This window comes from Nycticebus coucang, chromosome 10, assembly GCF_027406575.1.
Source record: "Nycticebus coucang isolate mNycCou1 chromosome 10, mNycCou1.pri, whole genome shotgun sequence".
NCBI lineage: Eukaryota > Metazoa > Chordata > Mammalia > Primates > Lorisidae > Nycticebus > Nycticebus coucang.
Window position 1 is genome coordinate 73831108 of NC_069789.1, and position 21275 is coordinate 73852382.

The following is a 21275-nucleotide window of genomic DNA, read 5'->3' on the forward strand; positions in this document are numbered from 1 at the left end:
TTTTTAGTTATCTAAGAGCCAAAAAGTGTGTGTTTAAGGAACTAGTTAAAAAAAAGTAAAAACTAAAGCAATCCAGGTACCCAGGTAACGGGATAACAAAATGTGCAGCCAAGTAAAAATCCCATACTGTAAAGTAGGCTGATTTTCGGACCCAGTACTGATTAAGTTTTTGGATGACTAAATGAACCCTTCAGAGCAGGCAACTTCCAGTGGGGGTGGTACAGTCCAAATCACTCAACCACCAGGTCAGCCATGTGATGTAATTTCTGCATGGTTTAAGAGAAACTAGTAACTCCAATCTTTCTACTGTCTTAAAGCAATACAGTGACAGTAGACAGAAAAGGAAGAGACATACACTCTTCAGTAGACAGAGGAAGAAGAGACAGGCTCCTACACTCAAGGAAAAATGAATAACAAGGATTACTCAATATTATGAAAACATGGTACATTATACTGTGCCATGAAACCATCACCTACCCCATATACTGCCATGAAAATAGTTTATAACACAATTATTTTGCCCTCTGTAACTTATAAAGAGAAAAACAACATAATTTTCCCTATGTCAATTTAAAAAAAGAAGATTGAAAAAAAATAGTCCGGATACTTAATCATAATGTACTATTTTAAGTCAAATAAATTCGTAAGAGGTAATACTGAAAACATAATACCAGTACCTTTCAAAAAACGTACAGTAAGTGGAGTTGTCTTACCTACACATATCCAAGCCAGGAAATTTAGGTCTCTGCGATCATGGACAGAAGCTTATTATTAATGTATTTTTCTTTTTCTTTTTCAGTCTCTTCCATGAAATAGAATTCAATGCTCACGCTGTGACTCTGCAATATTGTTCCCTGCAAGATGCGATTTTGTTCTGCCTTAGAGGCCATATGTTTTTATGCACAATTTTGCCTTGGGTAACTGCAATGCTTGTTTATGTCCTTAAGATTTCTTTTATAGAAATTGATTTTCATAAATCATCCATAAATTCTGCTTCTAGTACTTAATGCTTTCAGTTACTCATTGAGGAAGAATTTACATTTTATTGCTCTAACATGTTTATTACTTAGGATGAAGCAGTAGCGTTTGAACTCGTGAGGAAATATACAAATACATCTTTTTTTATATTTTCAGCAGTATTTTAATGATACGCTTTTATTTAAAGTTTTATCACTAGCTTCTGATCAGATTAGCTTTAACTATAAATTTACAATGTAATAAGTTTATGCAACCAAATTTTATCTTTTGAACAAATACAAAATAAACAAAATTGTGTTTAGAAGAACAAGAAAAGTCTCCCTCCATTGGCTGGCAGTGTCTACCACGAATTGTTAAGTTCATTGATAAAGTTAATTTTATAGTTTACCAAATACTGAGTCAATATGAAGAACATCATCTATATTCAAAAATATGAGATGTAATTAAAGTTTTGGGGTACAAGGTTCTGTTCCTCAATCCCAGATGACCTGGATTAATTACTCAGTGGAACTAGCAAGGTCAACCAAGGTACTGCTGGAACAGGAAGGGAAAATGAGGATAAATAGAAAGTAAAACAGGAGCAGGGAGGGCTGCCTAAATAGAAAGTAAAAGTAAATTCCCATATTCTTTAGTATAAGAAAGAGGAAGTTTATTTAAGTAAAGTGAAAGCTTAGTACACTTCTAGAGAGGTGGAAGTGGGTCCCTCTCACTGGTGAGAAGAGAGAGATGCAGACCCAAGGGCAGTGCCCTGGGATAAGATACCTACTGTCTCTCCCTTTGAAACTGTGTAACTCATTCCTTGGCCTCTCAGCATCTTCTGGGGCACTTATGTCCTTTACTATAGGTCATTAATTACCTAGATTAGCTCATACCCACATTGTCTTCCTTTTTTGGTGAGAATTGCTGAGCACTGATCGAACTGTTGATTTTAACAATACTCAGGGAATTTGGGCAAGAATTGTTGACCCCAAGTCTAAACATGGGAACTGTACTGTGTGCAGGACATGCTTGGTCAATTGAATTGCAGTGATTCCAGAATGTTCCACAGCCCCTCCAGACTCCCTTATTCAGCTGGCCACACTTTTCTCCCATTTTCCTGGAAGCCCCTTCCTTTGTCCCTTTTCATAAAGCACCAAACATTTTTATATTAAGTGTCCATAAATTAAATTAAAGAGATGTCTCAAAGTAAAGATGCCCACATTCAAGTAGGAAGTATTGCCAAATATGTAAATATTTGTTAATGATAGAAGTATATTAAATGATTAGGAAGTTCTACATATAGAGAGCTTGCTGCCACTTGGAATAAAGAAAAAATTCTGAACTAATTAAAAACAAACAAACAAATAGAATAGCAATTGTTCACCATTAATCAAAACTGCTGTTACCAAAGTTTCTAAGGATCCCCACGGTACTACACTGGACAGTTATTTCTCAGTCTTTACCGTACCTGATTGTCAAGAGGATTACTCTTCATTTCTTACATCTTTTTTTTTTTTTTTTCTCATGGCTTCCACAGTACTAGAACCACTTAATTTTCTTCATTCCATTTTGAAAAGTACTTGCTAGTGTATTTTTCTGTTTGTTCCTCATTATTTCACTTACAAAAAATATCAAATGACCCAGAGCTTAATACTTTACACAGTTTGTTTTCAGTTAGGACTTACTCCTTAGGTGATTTTAACCAGAACTGTGGCTTTAGTCCAATTCAGATATGAAAGACCCTAAAATGTATATCTCCAGGCTAGACTCTTAACCTAAATCCAGAGTTTATCTTTAATCTCTATCTATCTATTTTGATAGCTACTATTCATCACTAATACAAATTGAGTTCTTGGTATCTCAATCTCCAACTTAGCTCCCACTATAGTCATTTCATCTCAGCTAATGTCAGTGACAGTACCCAAATTAATCTCACTATCCTCTCTGACTTCTGTTCTTTCACTTTATGGATCTAGCCTGCAATAAATCAAGATGGCAATATCATACAAATTTATCTAAATTTTGACCATTTTTATATTGCTCACTGTCCTTTTCCTGGTCTAGGAAACCAGACTTTCCTGTCTGAATTATTACAGTATTGACTTATCCAGTCTTCTGTCTTACCATTCCTGATCCCTCTCAACACATCTGTCAGAACTTTAACATGCTCCTTATAGACAGAATCATGTTTATACTTTTGCTTAAACACTCCTCACGGCTTCATCTGCCTCACAGTGAAAATCAAAGTACTGTGAGACCTTGCATGACCTTAATCCCTATTACTACATCAATCTCATTTCCTATTATTATTTCCACATTTGCTTTTTCTATGTCAGCTATACCAGCCTCCTCCTTGATGCTCTTCAAATATACCAGGCATGTGTTTTATGGAAGTCTCTTGTCTTACAGATTTTTACTCAAAAATTCCTATTTTGAATTAAGCCTTCTATAGTTACTCTATCAAAAATTTCCACACACACAACCTAAATTGTAACATCCATTATTCACACCAAACTTTCTTTACTTTTATTCCTTGTCACTAATCTATGTAGTCTATATTTTTGTTGTTTTTCTTCTTTTTGTTTGCTTTATTCTCTAGAATAAAGATAAAAGATAGAGACAATTTTTTTTTTTTTTTTTTTACAACTGTATCCTTAGGACTGAAAAAATGCTGGTGATTTTGCAATAAATATTTTCAGCAAATAATTGGATATTTCCTGCATTGATACTATCTTACTTTATACATTTTTTTCTCATCATCAACCCCAGAAAATGAATACTTTAACTTTGTGGAAGAAGAAGAATTGTTAAGAGTTATCCAGGTAGGTTTATGTAGATGGTTAAGAAATAAAAATTCTATAACAAGCATATAGCACTCAGTAATTAGTATTTTATGGCCTTGCATTTTGAGTGATGGCTCATCTAATGCAATAACTGTTATCAAAATTAAACTATATGTTGTAATTAAATACTCTACATAGGTAACACCAGAAAATTCTTGAAAGAACTCTAAGGGTTTGTGGGCGGTGCCTGTGGCACAGTAAGTAGGCCACCGGCCCTATACCGAGGGTGACAGGTTTGAACCTGGCCCCAGCAAAACTGCTACAAAAAATAGCCAGGCATTGTGGCAAGTGCCTGTAGTCCCAGCTACTCAGGAGGCTGAGGCAAGAGAATCGCCTAAGCCCAAGAGCTGGAGGTTGCTATGATCTGTGACACCATGGCACTTTACTGAGGGTGACAAAGTGAGAGTCTGTCTCTTAAAAAAAACAAACAAACCAATGTGTTTGTAAAACTGAGATATTATTTCTGTGCTGAGGAGAGGAAGATAAAAGAAGTAAAAAAATGAATGGGTACCTGCTAATATTTTTGAAGTATTTTAAGATTTATATTTTCCAAGTAGATCATGTTTCCCAGAGTGGCTTTGTGGAATTATCAGGAATATTATATAATTTGTAAAAAGTAAGCAAAACTTGTAAGAGAAATATTTACTCATTTATTTGCATTTTAGTATATCTAGACTTTTTCTCACATTAAGTTAAATGTACCATTTGAGGGCAAAAGTCAAATCCAGGTGCAAATGGAAAGTTAATTTTATATATTTAAAATATTTCCATGAGTGCAAGAGAGTAATAAGGATCGAAGTCTCTTCCAAAAAGACATATGGGAATTTACTTTATTTCCTTGGAACATATATCAACAGTAAACCAAAAAAAAAAAAAATAAATAAAGGCATTTTCTACCTAAAGTAGAATTCATGTTGAAAAATAGCGGGATGTTTTTTAGAATATATTCTAAGTTTGCCGGATGTGAAGATTTTAAGACAAGACATGATTCAATAACAATAACGATCTTATAGTCTTATAGAACAGGAGAGTATCCAAGATAGAGTAGTTTTGTGAAACTTAATTGGACATGAACAATTAATGAAGAAAAGATTTTAGGCAGCAACAAAACAAAATCTGGCCATCAAGACACAAAATTTGGGAAAATACATGTTCATGATAGTGAAAAACAGAAGTAAAAATGAAGGCCATGATGTCAGTGATGTCTTCATTATGAGACAATTAAGTACTAGTTAATAAGTAAGTTGTAGACACACATAAATTTAGTTCTAAGTGACATCAAAATACAAGTTATTACAGAGACCTTATGTCTTCATGTGCCTTGAGCTTACCCAATCATGGTGGGTTAATTCCAAGAAGAAACATAGTGTGTGAACTCCAAAACTCTAGTGCTTGAAAGATTTGAGTTAAAAAATACATGGCCTTTTAAGGCCGAGTTTCAGAAGTCACAGAATTTCTCACATGTCATTCTCTACTGGTTGAAGCAGTCACACAGCCCATCCAGTTTTAATTGAGGAAAGAACACTTAACATGCCAAGTGCCCTCCTAGCAAACTTTTAAGTGCCTAATACAGACTGCTAATTATTGGCAAATGTGCTATAAATCATCTTTACAACATGCGCATTGTGTAGAACTGAAATTTTATGTCCACTAAATAATGACTCCTTATTTCCTACTCTGCTCTTAGGAACTGAACTATTTTTGATAACTCTTAAAAGTGGAATCATGCAGTGTTTCCTTCTATGATTGGCTGATTTTGCTAAGCATAAGGTCTTTTAGATTTATCTATGTTGTTGTATACAGCAGAACTTTTTCTTATTTTTAATTCTGAATAATATTCTACAATATATATGTACCACGTTTTCTTTTCCATTTATTCAAGGATGTGCCTTTAGGTTTTCCCCATATCTTGGCTATTGTGAATAATGCTGCAATGAACATGGGAGGGCGGATATCTTTTTGAGATCTTGACTTCAATCCATCTGAATATATACTCAGAAGTGGGATTACTAGATTATGTGAAAGGTCTATTTTTACTTTTTGAGGACTATCCAGGCTATTTTCCATTGTAGCTGAAGTGTTTTAAATCACCACCATCAATAATGTGCACAAGTTCCAATTTATTCACATTGTCATTAACATTTGTTATCTTTTTTTCCATTTCTTACTTTAATTTTTTTTTTTTTTTTATGAAAGCCATCCTAACAGGTAGGAAGTGGTATCTCTTTGTGATCTTAATTTGTATTTCAAATCCCTGATGCCTAGTGATGTTGAATATCTTTTTCTTAGACTCCTTAGACATTTGTTAGGTCTTCTTTGGAGAAATGTCAATTCAAGTGCTTTCCCAATTCAAAGAAATCTTGAAAAAGAACAAACCTGGAAGCATAACACTTTCTGATTTCAAAATATTAAAGTATCATAGGGATTGATATCCAAGGTACATAAGGAACTCCTATAATCCAATAGCAGAAACACCCTTTTGATGATGAAGTTTTCAATTACACATGACCATTTCAAATTTATATTTTCAGATATATTCAAATACATATTCACATGCTCTGTAACAAGACTTAAATTTTCTTATATTACTTTATTTCTTCTTATGGGTTTCTAACCATAATAATATTTATTCCAAATTCACTCAACAGGAAAAAGAAGAAATAATTGACATTGCCTATTTTTTAAGCATGCTACATAAACATTTTACCATAAGCTTATGTCAATGAATTAGGTGTTTATATACAGAAAACTAACACATTAAATATTTTCTATCAATATATTAGAAAAAATAGGATGCCAAAAATATATACACATTTCAAGAAAGGAAAACTTATTAAAGTTGCAATAATCAAGTCTTGTTCGACTTCTGTGATTACCAGAGGTATCAAATGTGACCTATTTTTATCTTTTGTTATTGGAATATATTGAGTATTTTAATTTTAATATAGTTTTTCCTTTCTTAATATTTTCATACAGTTTTTGACCACCTTTGTATTTGTTGGTTACATAAAATGTATTTATTTCCAATTTCAAATTTATTTTTAGAGCACTTGAAATCCACGTTGAAATGTCAGTTAGTATACATCAAAATTAGTTACATACTAGGGCTAGCAAAAAGTAGTTTGAACGTTTTAATTTTTTTTTCTTTTTTTATTGTTAACTCATAGCTGTGTACATTAGTGCAATCAAGGGGTATAATATGCTGGTTTCAAAATTACTTAATATTATTTGATGTTACTTCCAATCATAGCATACAAATATTTTTCATCAGGAGAATAAAGTGGTGTGTATCTTTTATTGACTGCTCATGTACTTTATTTTTGAAGTATCAAAAAAGTGGAATAACAACCGTAATTTAAAATGTTTAAAATTTTTATTTAGTTAAAAAAAGGGAATGACAATATACATAACCAAATTTTGCAGAAGATTCACAGACATATTTTGTTTGAAATTTCTCACTTAAAATTAGGATAGCATTATATCTTAAAAACATAAGAATTGTCCTGATTCCATCAAGGCTTTGATTGATTTCTGAATCATTTGAGTTTCAGCTCCATTGGAACTGACCCTGCCGACATGAAATGACTTTATATTACCTGAACATAAGCAATGAAACCTGTCTGATTTGGTTAATAGGAAGTTCTTCATTTATTCTGTTATGATAAATTGCTCTTCATTTTTTTAATCCTAGCCCTCTGCATTTGTATGGGAAATTTGATTATTTTCTAAAAGTGAAGAAAATATTTATATACATTTTGCTTATAATATTTTTATTCATCCCAGGAAAGTGCTACATGTGAAAAAAATACTTACTGTAAAATACTATACTGGATTCACAAAATTGAATTACTGAGAAAGAGTTATGATAGACTAATGGGTATAGTTGAATGCTTTTCTTTATCTGTTTGTATCTCTAATTTTTTTCTATAAGCGTTTTCTGTATGGTATGAAATTATTCTTCTTCAAGTGCTAGTGATGTTTTTCTTTAACTCAATTTTTACAATGCTATATTTTTTTCAAATAGTGTCATGGAAAGACAACAGATTTCATAATTGAAAATCATATCCATTTATTTTCAAATAATATGCTCAATTTTAACTTTCAATGATTTTTATGCAGCTACCTCTACACTAATTCTGACTTTTAATATTACTCTTGATGTAAAATAAAGCATCTTTTAATCTCATGACTAACCCAATTTGACTGCTTCCATGACCCTAAAACTTTTATCCTGATTTCTTCCACAAAGCCTACACTTCTTTACTAAACAGAATCACTCATCAATAAAATAAAATAAATACTTACATCATAAAGCAGATTTGGAAGGCCCAATGTGATAAATATTGCAACATTCTTGATATTCCTAAAAATAGTTTTCTGCTTCTTGTGAAAGAAGCCTTTCTATTTTATAACTTTTAGTTAAAAAGGAAACAAAATGAAGGAAAGAAAAAAATAAAAGAAAAGAAAAAAGAAAGTAAAGAGAAAGGAGAAAGAAAAGAAATAAAAAGAAAAAAGAAAGCAAAGCAAAGAGAAGCTTTTCTTTGTATTTACCTTTCCCCCACCCCGTTGACATTGCCACTACTGACTTGGAAGTTAGCAATATCATTGTAGCATTTTAAAGCTCTCTGGCTTATCAGTATTTTTTTCCCCATTTAGAAACTTGAAATATGAGTTGCATACTGACAGCCAAATATAATGATTAAGTGAATTCTCCATATTCAGGTTGATATTAAAATAATTCTCAGCATCTTGAAATATTATGGTAAGTAGGTGACATGAAATATTTCAACTGGTAATAGAAAGTTGTTTCCATTAATTGCTTTGAGTGGAGAGCAGTAAAGAAATTGCAGTCTATCCTGTTACTTTTCCAACATTTTGATACTAATTAGTCTCATAAACTCTGTGTAGGAAATGATATAGTCATTCTTTAATAGAGCTGATAGGAAAGTAAATGTAATTTCTATATTTTTAAAAATTGAAAATTTGTTACAGTAGAGAATCAATTATAGAAAAAAATTATATTATTTTTCTCATTAAAGACATGAATATTTAATAAGGCAACGTGAATTTAGAAACATTTCTTTCCCTAGAAATAATATGTACACTTCTGGTTGAGAGGCTGTGCATGCTTATATAAATTTAAGTGTGCACAATTATATTGGGCATGTGTGTGAATCTTCAACTTTTATTTATTCTGGCAACACTACAAGTTAATCACTGTTTTTTCGATTTTTTCTTTTTTTTTTTTTTTTTGTAGAGACAGAGTTTCACTTTATTGCCCTCGGTAGAGTGCCGTGGCATCACACAGCTCACAGCAACCTCCAACTCCTGGGCTTAAGCGATTCTCCTGCCTCAGCCTCCCGAGTAGCTGGGACTACAGGCGCCTGCCACAATGCCCGGCTATTTTTTTGTTGCAGTTTGGCCGGGGCTGGGTTTGAACCTGCCACCCTTGGCATATGGGGCCGGCGCCCTGCTCACTGAGCCACAGGCGCCGCCCTTTTCGATTTTTTCAAATGATGAAATTGCTGTCCAAGGTTAGTATATAACAACATTATGTGAGCCTCCTTGAAACAAAGGGCAAATCTCCAGAGAAGGGTGAAGGTGTAAAACACTGGCCCACAAACAAGAGCGGTTTATGAGCAAGGACAGTGGCAGGCTGCTAAAGTTATCAGGATAGGGAGGGACCAAAAGCTTTTATTACAAGAAACAAAGCAAAAATTCAGTTTGCCATCTCTTCTGTAATCAGGCAATCTGTTAACTCAGCCAAGATTTAATGAGAACCAACTATGTTACAGCTATTATACCAGAAACTGCAGATATGTAGACAAAGAAATATGGTTCCTGCCCTGGAGGATTCTTTAGTGCAATTGAAAAGACCAGAGTTACACAAATAATTACAACAATGAAATGAAGTACTACAGTGCAGGAATCTACAAATTTCTCAAGGGTATAAAGAAGTAAAAAATTTCATCTTCCAACAACACCTGTTCTCAGATACAAATCATTTAGTTGTTGGTTTTCCTCCATTTTCCTTTAAATCTTCTTTTCCTATATGTCTAAATAAAATCTCTCTTCTTTGTACACAACTGCATTAGAATCTGATTTAATTACAGTAGAGCAGAGAACCGTGTAGCTCATCTCTTAAAAACAATGCAATATACACATGCATAGATTTCCTTATCCAATGCCCATGTTTTCTTTTTCTCATAAGATAATGTGAAAATCCAACCAGACGTTAACCCAAATGTCTGCTTTCCCTTGCTCTAAAAGTTGTGTATATTTATAAGGTACATATGATATTTTGATATAGGCATATAATATGAATTAATCAAATCAGAGTAATTGGAATACTCATCACCTCAGTGAACCATTTATCATTTGTTTGTGTTAGAAACATTCCAATTCCACCCCTTTAGTTATTTTAAAGTATATGCATACCCTAACTTATTATTCACTATAGACACATCACTGTGGTATGAAATACTCTGCATTCTACCTAACTACATTTTTATACCCATTAACTACCCACATTTAGTACCCCACTCTTTGCTATCCTTCCCAGCCTCTGGTAATAATCATTCTGCTGTGTCTCACGAGTTGTTTTTAATCTTTAGCTCCCACATGCGAGTGAGAACATGCAAAATATGCCTTCCTTGCTTGGCTTATTTAATTAACAGAGTTCTCTGATTCTATTGGCACTGTTTTGACTGGTAAGATTTTATTCTTTATCGTAGCTGTATGTAAGAGTATTTCACTGTGTATATGTACCACAGTTTCTTTATCCATTCACCCACTAATGGATACTTAGGTTGACTCCAAATCTTGGCTACTGTAAATATTGCTGCAATAAACATGGAGGGGGTATCAATACGTTTTCAATACACTAAATTTCTCTCCTTTGTGTATATATTCAGCAGCAGGATTCTGGGTTCTATGGTAGCTTGATGCTTAGTTTTTTTATTATTATTATTATTAAATCATAGCTGTGTACATTAATGTGATCATGGGGCACCATACACTGGTTTTATACACAGTTTGACACATTTTCATCACACTGGTTGACATTTTCTAAGTTATTGCATTAAGACAATTATATTCTACATTTACTAAGTTTCACATGTATCCTTGTAAGATGCACTGCAGGTGTAATCCCACCAATCACCCTCCCTCTGCACATCCTCCCCCTCTCTCCCCTCCCTCCCCTCCCCATATTCTTAGGTTATAACTGGGTTATAGCTTTCATATGAAAGTCATTAATCAGTTTCATAGCAGGGCTGAAACTGATTAATTGGATACTTTTTCTTCCATTCTTGAGATACTTTACTAAGAAGAATATGTTCCAGCTCCATCCATGTAAACATGAAAGAGGTAAAGTCTCCATCTTTCTTTAAAGCTGCATAATATTCCATTGTGTACATATACCACAGTTTATTAGTCCATTCGTGGATCGATGGGCACTTGGGCTTCTTCCATGACTTAGCAATTGTGAATTGGGCTGCAATAAACATTCTGGTACAAATATCTTTGTTATAATGTGATTTTTGTTCTTCTGGGTATATACCTTGTAGAGGAATTATAGGATTGATGCTTAGTTTTTGAGAAACCTCCATACTCATCTTCACAGAGGTTGAACTGGTTTACATTCCCACCAGCAGTGTACAAAGGTTCCCATTTTTCCGTATCCTCTGCAGCATTTACAAGCATTATTGCCCATCTTTTAGATAAAAGCTATTTTAATTATGGTGAGATGAAAAAAGGGGTGGGATTGGAATGTTTTCATGTACCTGTCCGTCCTTTGTATGTCTATTTTTGAGAAATATGTATTCATATTTTTTGTCCATTTTGTAATTGTGTTGTTTGATTTTTTCCTGTTGAGTTGTTTGAGCTTCTTTATATTTTAATTATTAATCCTTTGCTAGATGGGTAGTTTATAAAGATTTTCTCTCATTTTGTGGGTTGTCTCTTAACTTGGTTGATTATTTTTCTGTGCAGAAGCTTTTTATCTTGATATGATCCTATTTACCTAATTTTGCTTTGATCACCTGTGCTTTGGAGGTATGACCCAAGAAGACCTTGCCCAGATTAGTGCCCTAAAGTGTCTCTTATGCTTTCTTTTACTAGTTTCATATTTCATGGTCTTAGATTCATGTCTTTAGCCCATTTTGAATTGATTGTTGCATATGATGAGACACTGTAAGGATATAGTTTCATTTTTTTTTGGATATTCAGTCTTCTTAGCACCATTGATTAAAAAGATTACCTTTTGTTGTTTTTGACAACTTTGTCAACAATACATTCACTATTGATGTGTGGCTTTATTTATTGGAAATTAATTGTGTTCCATTGGTTTATTTGTGTGTTTTTCTGTCAGTATCATGCTTTTTTGGTTACTATACCTTTGTAGTATAATCTGATGCTAGGGAATGTGATTCCTCCATTTGTATTCATTTTGCTCCAGATGGCTTTGGCTATTTTGGGTATTTTGTGGTTCCATATAAATTTTAAGACTTTTTCCCCCCCATTTCTGTGAGAATATCATCGGCAGTTTGAAAGAGATTACAATGAGTAGCTACATTAGTTGTATGGGCATTTTGACAATATTAATTCTTCTGATACATTAGCGTGGAATATCTTTCCATTTTTTGTGTGTCTTCTTCAATTATTTTCATGAAATTTTATAGTTTTCATTATACAGATCTTTCATTTCTTTGGTTAAGTTTATTTCTAGGAATGTTATTTAATTGTAGCTATTGTAAATAGTATTCCTTTCTTGGTTTCTTTTTTAGATTGTTTACTGTAAGCAAATAGAAATGCTACTGATTTTTGTATTCTGCAACTTTATCATTTTTTTTATCAATTATAATAGTTTTTATATTTCAATAGATTTAAGAGTCTTTATATTTCAATAGATTTAAGAACAAATAAGCTGCAAACAAGGATAATTTAACTTCTTCCTTTCTAATTTAGATGTCTTTCATTTTTCTCTCTTGTCTGATTGCTCTAGCCAGAACTTCCAGTTCCATGCTGAATAACACTGGGTGAAAGTTAGTATCTTGACTTGTTTTGGATCTTAGAGAAGAAGCTGTCCGTTTTCCCCCATTCAATATGATACTCACTGTGTATCCGTTGTATGTAGATTTTATCATTTTAACATATCAAATTCCTTACATGCTCATTTTTTTTGAGAATTTTTACCATGAAGTAGTGTTGAGTATTAAGGAATAATTTTTCAGCATCAATTAAATGATCATATGGTTTTTGTTAATCATTCTGCTGATACGATGCATCACATTGATTGATTTGATTATATTGAACTATTTTGGTCTCATTCATGCTCAAAGTATTTACCCATTTTCTCTTTAGAGTTATATTATGTAGCTCACATTTAGGACTTTGTTCCATATGAGGTTTATTTATTTATTTATTTTGTATTTGATGTGAAGTACTAATCTAATTTGATATTTTTGCTTGTGTCTATGCAATTGTCCCTGTATTATTTGTTGAAAAAAAAAACTGGTGTTTTTTCACTAAATTATCCTGGCACTCTTGTTGATGACAGTTAATTTTGTATTGAGTACTAGTCAATATAAATAATATCTTGTAGATGTGCAGAATTATGTTTTCTTTTTCATAAGATTTTATATAACTAGCAGTTTAGGGGCTGATTTCTCTTGAAATTTGTTCAGGCTAGCTTTTTTTACACATTGCCCATGCATGTCCAACCTTTTGGTTTCTGTGTGCCGCATTGGAAGAAGAGTTGTCTTGTCTTGGGTCACATGTTAAATACACAAATAATAACAGAAGCCGATGAGAAACAAACAAAAAAGGAATGATCTGTGAACAATTTTTGTAATATATGCCACCGGGGGTAACCATAAAAGTCCTCACATAATTCACAGGTGGCCCACAGGCCATGGATTAGTTGCCCCTGGAAGCCCATGGTGCCTTCCACAAAGTTGGCAATATTCAAATTCCATACTGTCCACTTCCTTAAGATTTAGTCAGGACATAGGTTTCAGTATTGTTAAGTTATGATTCCTATTTCTATGTTTTTTGTTTGTTTGTTTATTTTTTAGCATATCAGCTACACATTAAGGAGATCTCTCAACTGACATAATCAGAATTCCCTAGGCCCCGCTGTCCCCTGTGACCAGTACTGCTGCATGAATACAAACCCTTCAAATGCTAGTATGTGGTAAGACTAAACAAGGTCATCTATCCCAGCCCTTGTGCCCTAGCAGGCATCCTATCTTGACATACAGAACTTCCTTTCTGCAGTTACATCCTTTCTGATGGATCATCCCATAGATTCCAGCCACTTCAGGGGCTCCAAATTATCATAATTTGCTCCTCAGCTGTGTGGAAATGCGTAGTCTACAGGGACTCCAGTTCTGAGTTATGCTTGATTAAGAAATTTTTCACAGACATGAAACTGAACCTCTGTGATGTTAAACTCTTTAGTTTCTCTCTGTACAGGGATCACAACCTTGTCTTGTCTTGTCCATTGACAGGAAACAGTTTTTCACTCATAGTTTTTTTTTTGTTTTGTTTTGTTTTTGCAGTGGGAGGGCTAATGCAGTACAGTTACTACATTATGGCTGTTTGATGTAGACTTTTATAAAAAGTATTTATAGTGGGAATGCATTTATTTCATCTGCCTAAATACTCGGATTTATAATATTACTTAAGCAAAGTATTTATTCCATGAGTCATTTGTGATACACACAAAAACAGTGAAATGTTTCACCCTTTGTGTAATGTTCTAGTTTTTCTTTTTTTTATAATTCTGTCTTCAAAAAAATACCTTAGTACATTTTCTCAAATTCTGAGTCAGACTGATAATTCTGACACCGCATTAAAAATTACAGCATACTATTTTAAGAGCAAAATTCCCAGGAAACTTGGAAATGCCTGCTATAATTGAGCTGAACTATTTGAATGCTATTCAAATTACTACAAATCACTTACTAAAGTGTAGAAATAATATTGCTACAGAAATGATAACGAAGAAGAAATTATTCTAAAGAAGTAGTGTGCTCAGCTGGAGGATATAATTAGGTAATGAATGGTTAATTGGTAAAATAGCAAGTTAGTGTTTAGATACATTAATGTAGATTTTTGAAAGTCTTAAGAGAGACAGAGCAAGGGAGAAAGCAATTTGGTGTATTAATAAGGACCCTTTCTTTCTCCACAATTCTGAGAGACATCTAATAGCGTAGTCTTTCAGGCAGAAAACTGTTACATTTCACTTATGCACTAAATGATGAAAACTACATAAGTTATTTGGAGGTATGCGAGAAAGTAATACTCAACGTTTTGATTTCAGCCTTGTGACATAGGCAGAGAAATCAGGTAGGATGTTCAGGGGCTCTTGACCCAAGGAAACTGAGATAATAAATTTATGTTGTGTTAAGTCACTGAACTTGTGGTCACTTTTTATGGAGCTTAATACAACCCCTGTAGTGTGAAGCATAAGCAGTTGAAGTAATTGCACTTTCACTTTTATAAAAAGATAGATTATTGTTTCTTACAAGTCTTGTTTGTTTTCTCTCCTTTTAAAAAGACATTAAGTTAGATAAAATATAGATAAATGTAAAAATATATTTGATTGTCATTAACTTTCTCTTATAAGTTTTCTCCCATATTAATTTATAAAACTCCATTGGGTTTTCCTTACTAGTATTCCAGTGTCTTCTTACCATACAATTAAGCTTAAAGTGGTATGCAATTAATATTTTTTTGGCAGGGGTGGTTAGCAGTTTTTGGCCGGGGGCTGGGTTTGAACCCGCCACCTCTGGTATATGGGGCTGGCGCCCTACCCTTTTGAGCCACAGACACCGCCCTGCAATTAATATTTGTTAATTAAAGAAGAAAATCAAAATAAAATTCAGTAGATTGTACATTTTATAATTAAATAATTATAGTAATGATGTAACCAAGAAGCATACTTAACTTGCCAGTTTACAATGCTAATTCATTGAAGTAAGGTAAAATATCTATCTCTTTAAAAAAGCCTCTTTATCCCTTTACTTATATATTTGCCCAAATCCATTTTTCAAAAATATTTTAATTAATTTTCACAATGTATTTTTCTATATTCTATATTAAATTTATTTTTTCCCATGTATAATTCAATTTTTACTATAATAATTAGAGTCATATTCTGGCATTTTATTTTGTTCATTAAGTTTTAAAATATAATTTTGTTCATTAAGTTTTAAAATATAATTAATTTGAGTATTTTGGGTATAGTAATATTTCATTTGCATCACTGTGGTGAAGGTTTGTTTAATAAGCTAGATATGGGCGGCACCTATGGCTCAGCGGGTAAGTCGCTTGGCCCCATATACTGAGGGGTAGTGGGTTCAAACCCAGCCCCGGCCAAACTGCAACAACAACAAAAAAACAGCCAGGTGTTGTGGCGGGCACCTGTAATCCTGGCCACTTGGGAAGCTGAGGCAAGAGAATCGCCTAAGACCAAGAATTTGGAAGTTGCTATGAGCAGTCACACCATGGCATTCAACCGAGGGTTAATAAGTGAGACTCTGTCTCAAAAAAAAATAATAATAAGCTAGATATAAAAATAGCATCAATATGAGTTTTGTAACTCTTTAAATTTTCCTGCAATTACACCTAGATGGGATTTTTTAAAATTTGGTAGGTGTTACACTTGTTTTCAGTATTCCTCTTTTTGGCAGAATATAAAAATCATACTTAAAATTTTATAGCTTAAACTTATGAGTTTCACAAATCTACACTTAAGAAAAATAATATGTATAACTAATTGTTACTACTTTGGTAGGAGTGAACTTCAATACAAAATGAATTACTATTAATAACTCATAAAATTTTTTATTTAAATTCAAAGTGTATTACTTAGCCTGAAGAAAGATAATTACAGAAATTCTAGAGTAAATTGCTGTAATAAAGGATTGAAAAATATTAAATATACCTGTTTCATTGCAACACATATTTGTGTAAAATTGGCTTTAGGGAAAAGTGTCATGTGTAAAAAATTAATTTAACATTAATTCAATTACAAAGCATTCAATATTCTGCTCTGTATACTATACTATATACTATAGAATATTGATATTCTATAGCTAATTTAAACTGAGCACATATTTCTAGCTTTAGACTTATAAGTTGAAGTGTATAGGGTATTTTTTCATTCCAGCAATTATTTGGAAGGAGTTTAAGAAAAAGAGCATTCATATCTTGCTGGAATTCTATTTATATATTACATACCTCAATGTGTAATGTGATTAAACTAGTGAGTCTACTAATCAGGCTCAAGGGAAGAACAACTTTGAATATCTGTGAATTTTAAAGATTATTTTTAATTTTATTTAGGATTGCATGTGGATGACTTAAGAGTCCTCATTCATTTACTTGAAGACATTGCTATTCAGTCTGCATGTTTAGGTCACTACTTGCTAATGGTTGTTAATCAGTTTTTTTTTCGAGATATGAAGATCACACAAAATTCACTGTGTCTGAAACCAAACTTACTTTTCCTGTGAAATGGAAGACCTGTTATGAATGTTCAATGCTATGTCATTACCCTAAGTCAAATATATTTTCTTGCATTATTTGCCATTCTTCCCTGTAAGTAGTTGTCACGTCTGGCTAATTTTTCCCTCAAACTGTCTCTTATATCGGCCAACTCTATTTCCTCATAACACATATATAAACACATATCATGCTTATCAATCAGCACAGTAAACATTATTAAAATGTCCGTACTACCCAAAGTGATTTACAGATTGAATCACCACCAAAGCTCCAATGTTTGAAGAACTTAAAAACATAGTACTTTTTCTTATATGGAAACAGAAAATGAAACCTGATACTCAATGCAATTCTAAGAAATAAAAGCAAATCTGAAGGCATAATGTTAATAGACTTCAGGTTATACTACAAGTTTACAGTGATCAAAACAGCATGGTACTGACAGAAAAATAGAGACATAGATCTATGGAATAGAACAGAGAACCTAGTGCTGAACTCAGCCACATATGACCATCTGATCTTTGGTAAAGCAAACAAAAGCATACACTGGAGAAAAGGCTCCCTATTTAATATACGGTTCTGGAATAATTGGAAAGCAGACCTGCATCTCTCACCACTGACAAATATTAATTCTCACTGGATAAAAGATTTACATTTAAGACAAAAACTATATATAACTAAATGTTTAAACCATTTAAGTTTAGTCATAATAACATATGTCAGGAAGGGATATTTTAATGTATACAAGGTATTATAATTTAAGAAATAAAATTTTAAAAGTCTAAATTAAATCAGTTATAAAGAAGGTAATATAATCAAATATGTACACAAAGTATAAAATAAAAAATTGCAAACTTTCCAAGTTTCAATTATAAAAAAGAATTGTAACATTTCTGAAGGATTCACTACTTGATATACATGATTTTATATAAAATACTAATTTAGTACCTTAAATTACTCTGTAAAATTTTCCCCTTTTAATTGAGATTTAGAATCCAAAGTTTATGAAACATACTCCAAATTATAAAAATTTTAGAATTTATTCTGATTTTTGTTGTACTATATCACAATTAATATCATGTGTTAGTTTTCTTAGGCTACCGTAACAAAGTACTACAGACTGAGTGGCTTAAACAACAGAAATTTACTTTCCCACTGTTCGGAAGACCTGTAGTACAGATCAACATGTCTGCAGGGTAGGTTTCTTTTGAGATCTCTCTGCATGGCTGGTAGATGGCCATTTACTCTCATTGTCTTCACAACATCTTTCCTCAGCAAGTGTCTGTGTCCAAATTTCCTTTTTCTTTTGTAAGAACATTAGTCATATAAAATTAGAGCCCAGGGTGGCGCCTGTGGCTCAAAGGAGTAGGGCGCTTGCCTCATATACCAGACATGGTGGGTTCAAACCTAGCCCTGGCCAAAAACTGCAAAAAAAAAAAAATTAGAGCCCCTCAAATGACCTCATTTTACCTAATTTAAAGAATTTAAAGAAGGCTGTAGCATCTATTATAATCTTCTTTCACTTCACTTGGGCTCACGCTTCCTGAGGCATTTGTACTGTTTTGGCATCCCTCACGGGCTGACTTCACAGATTAGAAGATCAGAATAATCTTATTTTCGTGCCAACATTTTTTTTATTATTATTGAGGTTTATATTAACTCACTTTTGATCCATTTTCTACTATGAATTATTTTAATTAAATATTTTTCCAAATTGCCTTTTAATTTGTTGCCATATTTTTTAGTTTTTTGAACATTTTGATAACATATTTAAAATGTTTTTAATTTACTATTTAAATTGCTTCCATAGTCTTAAAAATGCACGATGCTATCTCACCGTATTTAAAGACAGTAAAGTAGATCATACTCTAATGATCTTGCAAAATACTCATGTGAATTTTATTGTCACATTATATTTTATTATCACTAATTTCCATCTTCCTTGGAAATCTAAGTTATATTTTATTGCAAAATTTATAGTATAATAACTATATCACATTAAACAGTATAAGTGCACTGATTTACTCATGTTGTTTTAACCTTTAGAAATTATAGTGATAAGCCTATAAAAATAACTTCAGCAAGTAGCCACAAATTATGGCTAGATATTTAATACTTAGTCTTTTATTAATTAATGTGAGAAGCAGATCAGAAAACATAAATTATTTTCCTGCAAAAACATATGGATGAATGAAAATTAGTCTTATGATAAAAATACATGATGTAAAATTTACAGACTGACATTAACAGACCCAGTTTAAAAGTGTGCATGTCAACCCATCACAATTTCTCCGTACATTATACATTTGCACCCAATAGTGGTAGTTGATATATATAACAGACTGTTACATTTTCTGCAAAACAGAGCCAATATCTCTTCATGGTCACAATGATGTACTTTTTCATAAATCAGATTTAAAATTTCTGTTTACAAGTGGTCAATAAAGGTCAATTGAAAGAATTGTGCCTCTCTTAGAGTATCATTCACTAAAATGTAGCTTTAGTGGTTAAATGAATGTCAGAGAAATTAAATACAACTTTATAAAGCAGAAATAAAAATTTTATTGTAAGTTATTCCTTATGATAAACTCCTTTATTTGTTAGAAACACAAAAAATTGAATAATCAGTATATATGATTGGCTTTTAAATTAGTTATTCTAACATAAAAAATATTTAAACTCAGACTTGGCACCTGTAGCTCAGTGGGTAGGGCCCCAGCCACATACACCAGGGCTGGCTGTTTTGAACCTGGCCCAGACCTGCTAAACAACAATGGCAACTACAACAAAAAAATAGCCTAGCGTTGTGGCAGGTGCCTGTAATCCCAGCAAATTGGGAGGCTGAGGCGAGAGAATCCCTTAAGCCCAAGAGTTTAAGGTTGCTGTGAGCTGTGAAGTGACGCCACTCAACCGAGGGCAACATAGTAAGACTGTGTCTCAAAACAACAACAACAACAAAATTAAACTCAAAAAATGGAAAATTATTCTTAAAAGACAAAATTTGTACATCTTTGTGTCTATTAGCAGTATAGTATAAAAAGAACTAATGGCAGCATTTAAATATCTTGCTTAGAGAATAAATAATGCATCTTGTTAGATCATTGGGACTAAAATTTTTCCACCAAAGCAACATATGTTACAGTTATTTTCTTTAAGCAACTTTTAATTCAAAGTTTTATGAATTTAAGAATGTCATATGAAAGTTTGAATTTAGAAGAGAGACAATATGGCGCACTGAAGCCAGCTTTCAACAGAGGCTCCCATCCAGAAGGAGAGTTAAGGGACAGGAATTTAGTAAGTATCCTGGTGGATTTGAGCCGCACCAAGAGAGAAGGTTGAAGAACGCACATCAACACCGCTGAGGCAAGCTGTGATCACAAGGATGCAAACAAAAGCAAAATGGCTCACTTCTGGATATTCTGAAGCCACACACACTGTCTCCCTGGGCAACCAGAGGAGGCCACCAGTGAGTAAAGGATTTGCCTGATGCTGCTCACACACCCGGGAAGCTTCCAGGGCAGGGCCAACACAGAGAGGTAATCGGACACAAACCTCCAGCAGCAAAGATTTTGTGTGTGTTTTTTTTTTTGGCTGTGGCTGGGTTTGAACCCGCCACCTCTGGCATATGGGACCGGCGTCCTACTCCTTGAGCCACAGGCGCCGCCCAAAGATTTTGAACTCAGAACAGCCCATCTTCTGTAGGCGATTTTAGCAGAAACAGAGACAGAACCCCACAAAATTGTCTGTTCTGTTCTGTTAGCAACACCAATCAGGGATGGGGCTAAGCCTGAATGAACACCTCCCTCTCACCACCTGCATCAAGCACTCAAAGATGTCAGGCCCCATCTCCTCCTGCTAGATAGCGGCAGACTGCAGGGGCCTGGCAGACTTCCTTGCAATTCAGGCAGGTGCAAACCCCTGGAGTATCTGTTCACTACAGGCAACTGGGTTGCCATCTGCAGA